A 13,226-nucleotide genomic window follows, 5' to 3' on the forward strand; every position below is an offset into this window, starting at 1 on the left:
CAATAAAATTTGATTTGATTTATCTCATTTGCCTTTCTGTAAACATTCAACAGACGCTGATCTACAGCAGCGAATTTGTGAAAACAATGTTTGTTTGCCATAAGAAAATATATGCATTTTTGTTTTAATCTGATGATATAATCACTTAACAGACCAATGAAATAGTTTGTTGAACTAATCCACTTTGTAAAACAGCAACCCATCAGTCTACACATTATTGTATGTCATTGGGTGTCCAGACATAATATTTTCTGGGCCTGAGTCAAGTGGTACGCATTTGTCATGCTGGGCACAGATGCATTGTAGCTCCTACTCTGTGCGGCAGTGTGACTTAGATGTTCACCCAGCAAAGCATGTACACACACACACACACACACACACACACACACACACACACACACACACACACACACACACACACACACACACACACACACACACACACACACACACACACACACACACACACACACACACACACACACCCCCCTTTCCCCACTACCCTCTCCCTCCATCATCTCCCCTCTCTCCTATGATGGCCAGTGACACACAGGCCCCCCATTGAGGCTGACAACTGTTTGTGTGTATCTGCCAGATACAGGAGGCCATGGTGCATTGGAAGACACCTGTGAGTGAGCAGCACGAGCCAGCTAGCGCTCTGGCAGTGGAGCCAACGCCTCAGCGGGAACCCGACTTCATCTCCTCTTTAGAAACATTGCCTAGGAGCCCAAAACAGAGCCACCCTGACAGGAAGGGAGAGATACAGGGGCCAATAGTGAAGTTTACCTATATCATGTGCTGAACACCCTTTAATTCCCTTAATATGCTGGTGAGTGAGAATATTCTGTACCCTTTCGTAGACTTCTTACACTGGTTAATAAAAACATTATTATACATCCTCTTGCCCTGGGTTTCCTTATAGAATGGAGATGTCAGTATCTCAATAGGACTAACCTGGATACACGATAAAGGATGTATAAACCCACATGGAAAAGAATAATCAAAGTCAAATAAGAATCTCGTACGTCTGATTATATGTCAGTGGTGTATTTGTATACGTGTTACCTTGAATGCCTATGTGGCAACACGATTGAATACTGTATAAGCTTTGTGACATCTGCTGATGTAAAACGGGCTTTATAAATACATTTGATTTGAGTTGAATACAGGACTGTGATGATTTTCCTCCATAGATATGGTGTGTGAGACCTGAGAAGACGTAGCTTACATGTCTCTTCTATGGTTTTAATACAACACATGCAACACAAACAGTAAGTCAGCTATTACAAGAATCTTCTATAAATATTGCATATGTATTTGCTGCAGGTAGAAAATAAGAATCTTGCTCAATTCTTCTTTATGTTTTCTGTATTGGACTTGTGCTATCAGTTTAAACTGCAGCTTGTAAATGTTCATTGTATATTCTGGTCCCAACTATACAGACTGTAATGCCATGTCTACTTATAGCTGGATCTTCATTATTAATTCACGAGGTCATCCATTTATCTGTCAATCATGGGATGGAAGTGGTCGCCCCTGAATCATGCATTTTATAGCACAAATTAAAGTGTGTGTGTGTGTGTGTGCGCGCACATGTGTGTGCTTAGTCTAACCTGAGTGCATTAAACAGCTGACTCTCATACAATACCTGAATACAGAGGAGTGGGGCATGTACTGGCTGTCATATGATTAACATGCCCGCACACACACACTCCTCACACACACAGAAGCTTGCCTTTGCCGGGGAGGTTGTTGCCAAGCGGCTCAGAGGGAGAGAGCAAGCCGATTGGCTCATTCCCATGACTGGAGAATCCCCCACCAGTCAGACGGTCTTCTCTCTCCTCTAAAACAGGAACCTTTTAACTTGTTTTCCCATCTCCCCCACCAACCACTGGTTCTCTCGTTACACTCCCCATCAGCCCACACAGCCCATCCTCTTTTAATTAGGTTTGTTTCAAAGGAGCTGTTTTTATATCAGCGCTACAGTACAGTAGCCAAGGTGAGGGACACTCGTTTTCATCTGACAGATCTATCCTCGGGATCGTAATTACACAAATGATGAGTGTATCAGTGTGGATGGAAGCGTTGTGAATTCTGTAAAAGGAGGGATTTTTTTTAGAACATTCTGCGATCTTTACTTGATAAAAGGACATGAAGGTTAGCTGTGTGAGGCAGAAAATAGATAACTGTGTATTAACACGAGAGGATCGTAGAACACAGACAAATCTATGTAGACATGTAGAGTAGACAGTTACTTCACAGAGCTTCCTTGTCCGTGGCTTCTGGTTGCTGATAACACTGAGGACTGAGATGTCTTGCCTTGGGGCTGGTGCTGGTGTGTATGTGTGTGTGTGTGTGTGTGTGTGTGTGTGTGTGTGTGTGTGTGTGTGTGTGTGTGTGTGTGTGTGTGTGTGTGTGTGTGTGTGTGTGTGTGTGTGTGTGTGTGTGTGTGTGTGTGTGTGTGTGTGTGTGTGTGTGTGTGGCCGGTCTGCACATTTGCGCGTGCGTTTGTGAGTTTGTGCGCGTCCGTGTGTACATATCCATGTGTGTGTGTGTGTGCGCTTGCGTCTCTCGGCAAGAGTGTAAGAGTGTGCCAGTGAATTAAACAAGGTCATCAAGTGCCAGGCTGGCAACAATGATTTCCTCTAAAGGAATACTCCCATACAGTATGTCAGCCGTCTGAACACCCCTCTACAATAGATAAGGTTATCTAAGGCGCAATTACCGTCAGTTAGCCATCCGCCACCCGCCATATATCCTTCAACTCATTTTAATATGCATTCAGGGTTCAAATGCATTCCATCATATTTCTTTACAAGGGCAGTAAATACATCGCCATTATTTATGGCGGCCGTTTCACTTTCCATCAGCACTGTCACTGCTTTCCCGTTTACTGTAACATTTTGTTCTCCTCTCTAACAGGAAACAGTCATTTACCGTCAGTAGCTGCATAGTCACCCTATCCCTGGTCTGCCTCTGCATTGATGAAGGATGTTCTGGTCTGCCTCTGTACTGATGAAGGATGTTCTGGTCTGCCTCTGTACTGCTGAAGGATGTTCTGGTCTGCCTCTGTATTGCTGAAGGATGTTCTGGTCTGCCTCTGTACTGCTGAAGGATGTTCTGGTCTGCCTCTGTACTGATGAAGGATGTTCTGGTCTGCCTCTGTACTGCTGAAGGATGTTCTGGTCTGCCTCTGTATTGCTGAAGGATGTTCTGGTCTGCCTCTGTACTGCTGAAGGATGTTCTGGTCTGCCTCTGTACTGCTGAAGGATGTTCTGGTCTGCCTCTGTATTGCTGAAGGATGTTCTGGTCTGCCTCTGTACTGCTGAAGGATGTTCTGGTCTGCCTCTGTACTGATGAAGGATGTTCTGGTCTGCCTCTGTACTGATGAAGGATGTTCTGGTCTGTCTCTGTATTGCTGAAGGATGTTCTGGTCTGCCTCTGTACTGCTGAACGATGTTCTGGTCTGCCTCTGTACTGCTGAAGGATGTTCTGGTCTGCCTCTGTACTGCTGAAGGATGTTCTGGTCTGCCTCTGTACTGCTGAAGGATGTTCTGGTCTTCCTCTGTATTGCTGAAGGATGTTCTGGTCTGCCTCTGTACTGCTGAACGATGTTCTGGTCTTCCTCTGTATTGCTGAAGGATGTTCTGGTCTGCCTCTGTACTGCTGAAGGATGTTCTGGTCTTCCTCTGTATTGCTGAAGGATGTTCTGGTCTGCCTCTGTACTGCTGAACGATGTTCTGGTCTGTCTCTGTATTGCTGAAGGATGTTCTGGTCTGCCTCTGTACTGATGAACGATGTTCTGGTCTGCCTCTGTACTGCTGAAGGATGTTCTGGTCTGCCTCTGTACTGCTGAAGGATGTTCTGGTCTGCCTCTGTACTGCTGAACGATGTTCTGGTCTGTCTCTGTATTGCTGAAGGATGTTCTGGTCTGCCTCTGTACTGCTGAACGATGTTCTGGTCTGCCTCTGTACTGCTGAAGGATGTTCTGGTCTGCCTCTGTACTGCTGAAGGATGTTCTGGTCTGCCTCTGTACTGCTGAAGGATGTTCTGGTCTGCCTCTGTACTGCTGAACGATGTTCTGGTCTGCCTCTGTACTGCTGAAGGATGTTCTGGTCTGCCTCTGTACTGCTGAAGGATGTTCTGGTCTGCCTCTGTACTGCTGAACGATGTTCTGGTCTGCCTCTGTACTGCTGAACGATGTTCTGGTCTGCCTCTGTATTGCTGAAGGATGTTCTGGTCTGCCTCTGTACTGCTGAACGATGTTCTGGTCTGCCTCTGTACTGCTGAAGGATGTTCTGGTCTGCCTCTGTACTGCTGAAGGATGTTCTGGTCTGCCTCTGTACTGCTGAACGATGTTCTGGTCTGCCTCTGTACTGCTGAAGGATGTTCTGGTCTGCCTCTGTACTGCTGAAGGATGTTCTGGTCTGCCTCTGTACTGCTGAACGATGTTCTGGTCTGCCTCTGTACTGCTGAAGGATGTTCTGGTCTGCCTCTGTACTGCTGAAGGATGTTCTGGTCTGCCTCTGTACTGCTGAACGATGTTCTGGTCTGCCTCTGTACTGCTGAAGGATGTTCTGGTCTGCCTCTGTACTGCTGAAGGATGTTCTGGTCTGCCTCTGTACTGCTGAACGATGTTCTGGTCTGCCTCTGTACTGCTGAAGGATGTTTTGGTCTGCCTCTGTACTGCTGAAGGATGTTCTGGTCTGCCTCTGTACTGCTGAACGATGTTCTGGTCTGCCTCTGTACTGCTGAAGGATGTTCTGGTCTGCCTCTGTACTGATGAACAATGTTCTGGTCTGCCTCTGTACTGCTGAAGGATGTTCTGGTCTGCCTCTGTACTGCTGAAGGATGTTCTGGTCTGCCTCTGTACTGCTGAACGATGTTCTGGTCTGCCTCTGTACTGCTGAAGGATGTTCTGGTCTGCCTCTGTACTGCTGAAGGATGTTCTGGTCTGCCTCTGTACTGCTGAACGATGTTCTGGTCTGCCTCTGTACTGCTGAAGGATGTTCTGGTCTGCCTCTGTACTGCTGAAGGATGTTCTGGTCTGCCTCTGTACTGCTGAAGGATGTTCTGGTCTGCCTCTGTACTGCTGAAGGATGTTCTGGTCTGCCTCTGTACTGCTGAACGATGTTCTGGTCTGCCTCTGTACTGCTGAAGGATGTTCTGGTCTGCCTCTGTATTGCTGAAGGATGTTCTGGTCTGCCTCTGTATTGCTGAAGGATGTTCTGGTCTGCCTCTGTACTGCTGAAGGATGTTCTGGTCTGCCTCTGTACTGCTGAACGATGTTGTGGTCTGACTTCGAGTCGCTCCCTGAAGCACACTCACAGACTACTGCTCAGCTCCAGGATCTGCCCACATGTATCTTTTTGAACCGTGATATTCAGATGATGTGACTGGCATTTGAATTCTCTGCTTTCCCCAGTTATTGCACACAAAAGAGAAAGCAGATGACTAGCTAGACCAGGAAAAGGCACTGGATTCGTCAGAAAAAGTATGATTTTCATCACAGCTGATAGACATGTAACAAATGAAAATCTCATAGATAATCCAGAGGAAGAAATGAGAAGAGTCATCAAAATGGTAATCACATTCCAGACGAACGCTCTGGTTTCATGCATTCAATATCCCTCAGCTGATGCATTATGTTATCCCCTCACCTGAGGGAATGTGTGTGTGTGTGTGTGTGTGTCTATGTCTGTCTGTCTCTGTGTGTATGAGTGCTTGTGTACATGCCTGTGTGTACATATCTGTGTGTGCATGTGTGTGTGTGTCTGTGATATGATTTGATTTGATTGTGAAGAATGGCCCTTCAGATGCAAATTCAGATGACAAGAACATCATTACAGTCCAATGGTCTCTGGGAATGATATCAGACAGGCTAATTTTAGCCTCCTCTCTCTCTCTCTCTCTCTCATCCCCTCTCTCTCTCTCTCCCTCTCTCTCTGTTGGTCAGTCAGAGTCCTATCTCTCTCTCTCTCTCTCTCTCTCTCTCTCTCTCTCTCTCTCTCTCTCTCTCTCTCTCTCTCTCTCTCTCTCTCTATCTCTCTCTCTCTCTCTCTCTCTCTCTCTCTCTCTCTCTCTCTCTCTCTCTCTCTGTTGGTCAGTCAGAGTCCTATCTATCTCTGCACTGCAGTACACACACTACTGAGCCTGGTGATGCTAAGACACTGACTTCTGACCACAGACTCAGCCAGCCACAGAAAGAACATGAAAATACAAAGTCACTTTGACAATGAAATAGAGGACAAATTGGGAAAATATATCCATTCATTATTTGAGTGGTTTAGTAGTGGTTAGTAGAGGGATATTGTTGGTTTGACATTACGTTTACTACATTGCACATCCAATTGATTTGCATATTCCCCCGTGAAATACACAAACCACATAGACCATATCTAGTATTTCATGCATAAGTCAGCAAGGATAATCTCATTATAAAAATGTGGTTGATAAGTCGCTTCTTCCTGCGCTGTCAAAATAACCAAGAGAAGTGATCTTCACTGCTCTGTGGAGAAAATTAGTACAATGATATAATATTAACTAACTAAATTTTTCAGGTGCCAAGAACTAAAATCATAGAAAGAATTATAATTAGCCTACCTGGTAATCAGTGGCTTACTCCTTCAGCTGTACAAATCACTTCCTCTCTCAACTAGTCAAGCAGTCGCTATAACAACTATCCACCAGGAAAAGAATAATACATAATATCTTCCAAAATTACACTCTCAAGTTGCATCCGCCCGGCCTACAGAGAACACCTGTCTTTGACAAAAATCACAAACACCCTCGCACTCAAATATGAAAGCAAGTGCTTGACTGCTTGCAATTCAAATGATAGATTTCCATTTTGACAGCATGTCAAAGGGATGAATACAAGCCCGTTGAATATTCAGAGTCAAAGCGGGTGTCACTGAAAACCCATGGAGTGGGATCGCTATCCTTTTATCTATTAACCTTTGGTCTGCTGGCCGTGGACAGCTCTCCTCCTCGCCTGGTTATTGATGTCTTCTAATTAGTCTTTCGCTTCAGTTAGATCCCCTACCTTGTAATTCATCGGCTGAGCTCTTTTGCCCTTTAGAAATTGCAAAATCATTTCTTCTCATTTGGTGATTTACAGTTATTGTACGGTGATGCGCTCCCGAGGTCATTTGATGCTGAAAATGAGCACGGACAGGAAGAGAGTTCAAACCGGTAACTCACGCCTCCTCCTTCTCCTCCTCCCCTAACTCACCATATTGGTGTCCCTCCCTGACAACAGATTAGTAATGGGGAGTTCATATGAAGGGAGACTTGTTTGGATCTCAAGGTTGTTGCCCCTTAATGTGTGATTAGATTTCTAAAGAGATGCATGATGGGTTACAGATGGAGACAGGTATCTGTTGGACATACCCCAACCTGATGAGTCCCCTTCAGACTTTAGATACAGTGTGTCATCCCACCGTGGCCGTAACTCTCCCTGGATCAGTGGTGAAACCAAGGGGGACCATTATATCTGATTCACTGTGGATACACTGTGGTTTCTCTGATATTTCCCTTTCACACTGTCCTCTACAGCATTGTTACAGCAGCTATGGTGAATGCGTAACCAGGTCAGTTCAGCTCGGCATGGTTTGGCTCAGTTTGGCATTGTGAATCATACAGTACGTTATCCAACGAGGGTCATAATTCATCCTGGATCAGTGGTGAGACCAGTCGATCCATTAGAGGGGCTGTGGAGGGTTAACCGTGCTACTGGTTCCTGGTCAGTTGCTGTGTCACGTTCGTCGTATGGAGGAAGAGAGGAGGACCAAGGCGCAGCGTGAAGTGAATACATTCTTCTATTTATTAAAGAAGAAACGAAGAACACTTGACAAACTTACAAAACAACAAACGAACGGAACGCTATATATAAACAGTGCAGACACAAGCAACTAACATATAGACAATAACCCACAACCCACAATACAAAACAGGCTTCCTAAATATGGTTCCCAATCAAAGACATCTCAAAACACCTGTCTCTGATTGAGAACCATATCAGGCCAAACACATAGAAATAGACAAACCAGACATACAACATAGAATGCCCACTCAGATCACACCCTGACCAAACAAAACATAAAACATACAAAGCAAACTATGGTCAGGGCGTGACAGTACCCCCCCCCCCCCCCAAGGTGCGGACTCCGGCCGCAAACCTAAACCTATAGGGGAGGGTCTGGGTGGGCATCTGTCCGCGGTGGCGGCTCCGGCGCGGGACGTGGACCCCACTCCACCATAGTCATAACCCGCTTTGGTGGCGCCTCTGGAGCGGGGACCCTTGCAGCGGGTCCCGGACTGAAGACCATCCTAGAGGGCGCCACTGGATGGAGGGGCAGCTCCGGACTGAGGGGCATCTCCGGACTGAGGGGCAGCTCCGGACTGAGGGGCAGCTCAGGACTGAGGGGCAGCTCAGGACTGAGGGGCAGCTCCGGACTGAGGGGCAGCTCAGGACTGAGGGGTAGCTCAGGACTGAGGGGTAGCTCAGGACTGAGGGGCAGCTCCGGACTGAGGGGCAGCTCCGGACTGACGGGCAGCTCCGGACTGACGGGCAGCTCCGGACTGAGGGGCAGCTCAGGACTGAGGGGCAGCTCAGGACTGAGGGGTAGCTCAGGACTGAGGGGCAGCTCCGGACTGACGGGCAGCTCCTGACTGGCGGGCGGCTCTGGTAGCTCCCGACTGGCGGGCGGCTCTGGCGGCTCCTGACTGGCGGGCGGCTCTGGCGGCTCCTGACTGGCGGGCGGCTCTGGCGGCTCCTGACTGGCGGGCGACTCTGGCGGCTCCTGACTGGCGGGCGGCTCTGGCGGCTCCTGACTGACGGATGGCTCTAACGGCTCAGGACAGACGGGCAGCTCAGGCGGCGCTGGACAGACGGGCAGCTCAGGCGGCGCTGGACAGACGGGCAGCTCAGGCGGCGCTGGACAGACGGGCAGCTCAGGCGTGCCGAGGCGCACTGTAGTCCTGGTGCGTGGTGCCGGAACTGGTGGTACCAGGCTGGGAACACGCACCTCAAGGCGAGTGCGGGGAGAAGGAACAGGGCATACTGGACTGCCGAGGCGCACTATAAGCCTGGTGCGTGGTGCCGGCACTGGTGGTACTGGGCTGGGGACACGCACCTCCGGGCGAGTGCGGAGAGGAGAAACAGGGCGTACAGAGCTCTGGAGACGCACAGGAAGCCTGGTGCGTGGTGTAGGCACTGGTGGTACTGGGCTGGTGCGAGGGACTGTCACAGGCGGACTGGTGCGTGGAGAAGGCACCGGATAAACCGGACCGTGGAGGCGCATTACAGGTCTCGAGCACCGAGCCTGCCCAACCCTACCTGGCTGAATGCTCCCCGTAGCCAGGCCAGTGCGGCGAGGTGGAATAGCCCACACTGGGCTGTGCTGGCGAACCGGGGACACCATGCGTAGGGCTGTTGCCATGTACCCCGGCCCAAGGAGACGCACTGGTGACCAGATGCGTAGAGCCGGTTTCATGGCACCTGGCTCAATGCCCAATCTAGCCCGGCCGATACGAGGTGCTGTTATGTAGCGCACCGGGCTATGCCTGCGCACCGGGGACACCGTGCGCATCTCTGCATAACACGGTGCCTGCCCGGTCGCTCTCTCTCCACGGTAAGTCCAGGGAGTTGGCTCAGGTCTCCTACCTGGCTTAGCCACACTCCCCGTGTGCCCCCCCCCCCCCAATACATTTTTAGGGCTGCCTCTCTGGCTTCCAGCCGCGCTTACGTGCAGCCTCCTCATACCGCCGCCTCTCCGCTTTCGCTGCCTCCAGCTCAGCTTTTGGGCGGCGATATTCACCAGCCTGTGTCCATTTCTCCACAAAGCGCTGTTCCTCCATTTCACGCTGCTTGGTCCATTGATGGTGAGTTATTCTGTCACGTTCGTCGTATGGAGGAAGAGAGGAGGACCAAGGCGCAGCGTGAAGTGAATACATTCTTCTATATATTAAAGAAGAAACGAAGAACACTTGACAAACTTACAAAACAACAAACGAACGTGACGCTATATACAAACAGTGCAGACACAAGCAACTAACATATAGACAATAACCCACAACCCACAATACAAAACAGGCTTCCTAAATATGGTTCCCAATCAGAGACATCTCAAAACACCTGTCTCTGATTGAGAACCATATCAGGCCAAACACATAGAAATAGACAAACCAGACATACAACATAGAATGCCCACTCAGATCACACCCTGACCAAACAAAACATAAAACATACAAAGCAAACTATGGTCAGGGCGTGACATGCAGTGCATGCAGTCATCATAGGTGAGCTTAATGCTCAGATGCTCCCCATCTTCCTCTCAACACAACACTAAAGCCATCGGTTTTAGATAGTAAGCTATAAAACTATGGACAGATTTACTTTTTGTAGCAGGTTAGGAGAACTTACGCAGCAGGTTCATAGAAATGAACATAGCACGTAAGGAGAATTAGATTAAGGGTTAGCTAAAATGCTAAAATTCTCCACAACGCGACTGAAACGTGCAACTTTTTTGCCCGTAGCTTTATACCACAACCAATATACCACAACCAACAGCAACATTCACAACCAATCCCATCCCTGCAGTCACTGACACCACCACTACCACTACCATCAACACCACCATCACCACCACCACTACCATCATCACCATCTCAATCACCACCACGGCCACCACCACTACCACTACCATCACCATCACCACCACCACCAAAACAACTACCATCACCACCTATATCACTAACACTACCATCACCACCACCATCACAATTACCACAACTACCATCACCACCACCACAACCACCATTGCCACCACCATCAACACCACCCCCACCACCACCCCCACCACCACTACCATCACAACCACCATCACTACCATCACCACCACTACAACTACCACCACCACCACCTCCACTACAACAACCATCACCACCTCTACCACTACCATCACCACCACCATCACCACCACTACCATCACCACCACCATCCCAATCACCACAACCACCACCATCACCACCACCACCAACACCACCACTACCACCACCACCATCACCACCACCACTACCACCACCACCATCACCACCACCACTACCACCACCATCACCACCACTACCTCCACCACCATTGCCACCACCACCAACACCACCACTACCATCACTACCACTACCACTACCATCACCACCACCACCAATACCATCACCACCATCATCACAATAACCAACACCACCACCACCACCACCATCACGACTACCATCACCACTACCATCACCACTACCATCACCACACCTACCACTACCATCACCACCACCACCACCACCACCACTATCACTATCACTACCATCACCAACACCACCACCACCATCACCACCACCACTACCATCACCACCAACACTACCATCACCACCATAACCATCCCCACCACCACCACTACCACCATCACCACCACTACCACCATCACCACCAGCACTACCATCACCACCAACACCACCATCACCACCACTACCACCATCACCACCACCACTACCACTACCACCATCACCACCACTACCACCATCACCACCAGCATCATCACCACCACCATCACCACCACCACCACTACAACTACCACCACCATCACCACCACCACAACCACTACCATCACTACCACTACCATCACCACCACCACTACCATCACCACCACCATCACCACCACCACCATCACCACCACTACCATCACCATCACCACCACCACCACTACAACTACCACCACCATCATCACCACCACAACCACTACCACCACTACCATCACTACCACTACCATCACTACCACTACCATCACCACCACTACCACCATCACCACCACCACTACCATCACCACCAACACAACCATCACAATAACCAACACCACCACCACCACTACCATCACCACTACCATCACCCCCACTACCACTACCATTACCACCACCACTATCATTACCACCACCATTACCATCACCACCATCTCAATCACCACCACGGCCAGCACCACTACCATCACCATCACCACCACCACCAAAACAACTACCATCACCACCTATATCACTAACACTACCATCACCACCACCATCACAATTACCACAACTACCACCACCACCATCACCACCACCACAACCACCATTGCCACCACCACCACCCCCACCACCATCACCATCACCACCACCACCACCCCCACCACCACTACCATCACAACCACCATCACTACCATCACCACCACTACAACTACCACCACCACCACCACTACAACTACCATCACCACCTCTACCACTACCATCACCACCACCATCACCACCACTACCATCACCACCACCATCCCAATCACCACAACCACCACCATCACCACCACCACAGCCACCACCACCAACACCACCACTACCACCACCACCATCACCACCACCACTACCACCACCACCATCACCACCACCACTACCACCACCATCACCACCACTACCTCCACCACCATTGCCACCACCACCAACACCACCACTACCATCACTACCACTACCACTACCATCACCACCACCACCACTACCATCACCACCATCATCACAATAACCAACACCACCACCACCACCACCATCACGACTACCATCACCACTACCATCACCACTACCATCACCACACCTACCACTACCATCACCACCACCACCACCACCACCACCACTATCACTATCACTACCATCACCAACACCACCACCACCATCACCACCACCACTACCATCACCACCATAACCATCACCACCACCACCACTACCACCATCACCACCACTACCACCATCACCAGCACTACCATCACCACCAACACTACCATCACCACCATCACCACCACTACCACCATCACCACCACCACCACTACCACCATCACCAGCACTACCATCACCACCAACACTACCATCACCACCATCACCACCACCATCACCACCATCACCACCACTACCACCATCACCACCAGCATCACCACCACTACCACCATCACCACCAGCATCACCACCACTACCATCACCACCACCACCACCACTAAAACTACCACCACCATCACCACCAGCATCACCACCACCATCACCACCACCACCACTACAACTACCACCACCATCACCACCACCACAACCACTACCACCACTACCACTACCATCACTACCACTACCACTACCATCACCACCACTACCACCATCACCACCACTACCACCATCACCAG

The sequence above is a fragment of the Salvelinus namaycush genome, chromosome 38 (genome assembly GCF_016432855.1).
Source record: "Salvelinus namaycush isolate Seneca chromosome 38, SaNama_1.0, whole genome shotgun sequence".
NCBI lineage: Eukaryota > Metazoa > Chordata > Actinopteri > Salmoniformes > Salmonidae > Salvelinus > Salvelinus namaycush.